The following is a 1,183-nucleotide window of genomic DNA, read 5'->3' as shown; positions in this document are numbered from 1 at the left end:
TAACTAAGATTGAAGACAATAGTTCGGTCATGTGTGGCTCCACACAAGAAAGGCTTTTTCCAGTTTGAATTCTTGGACAGTGGTATAGTCTATCTTGAAAACCTGTGAATACTCCATTTGTCAACCAGGTACCTACTGACCACATCAGATATTGTAAAAAGTGGGTGTTTTTTTTCCCCACTGCAAAAGAGAGTTAAAAGTAACTCAATGCTTGTATGAGATGACAATTCTAGGTCTTTTATTCCAGTATTCATTTTCTACCCCATACTGTTTTTATTTTCTCATTGCTTTAAAAATGGATCTAATCTCAGATTCACCTTTTTGATGATGACTCATAAGTGGTTTCTTTTAGTCCTGATGACCCCTCTAAGCACTAGTCATGCTTAGCCCTGCCTACTGGACATTGCCTGTTGGATGTCTTGCTGTCTGTCCAAATTATTTTATCAAACTTATCCTTAATTCAAAACTAGGACTCTTTCTGAAATTTGCATTTCTAGCAATAGCACCATTTTATTCTTTCAGTAATTTTGGCACAAAATCTGGTAGTAGTCACCATTGATGTACTATGTCTCTCAAGCCTTAGAAATGATTAATCACCAATCATGTTGGTTCAATACTTCTAATGTTCTCTTACCCACTTAAAAAATGTTCTACCCACCCTTCTTAGTTCATGACTCTATTCCTTAGCCTGTCTAAAGAGTAGGATACAGATTAGGAACCAAGATGGCAGAGTAGAAGGACGTGCTCTCACTTCCTCTTGCAAGAACACCAGAATCACAACTAGCTTCTGGACAATCATTGCCAGGAAGACACTGGAACTCACCAAAAAAGATACCTCACATCCAAAGACAAAGGAGAAGCCACAATGAGATGGTAGGAGGGACGCAATCACAGTAAAACCAAATCCCATAACTGCTGGGTGGGTGACTCACACACTAGAGAACACTTATACCACAGAAGTCCACCTACTGGAGTGAAGGTTCTGAGCCCCACATCAGGTTCCCAACCTGGGGGTCTGGCAATGGGAGGAGGAATTCCTAGAGAATCAAACTTTGAAGCCTACTGGGATTTGACTGCAGGACTTTGACAGGACTGGGGGAAACAGAGACTCCACTCTTGGAGGGCACACACAAAGTAGTGTGTGCATCGGGACCCAGGGGAAGGAGCAGTGACCCTGGGGGAG

This window comes from Physeter macrocephalus, chromosome 15, assembly GCF_002837175.3.
Source record: "Physeter macrocephalus isolate SW-GA chromosome 15, ASM283717v5, whole genome shotgun sequence".
NCBI lineage: Eukaryota > Metazoa > Chordata > Mammalia > Artiodactyla > Physeteridae > Physeter > Physeter macrocephalus.
The sequence above is the reverse complement of the archived record's forward strand: the minus strand, read 5'-3'. Positions refer to the sequence as shown.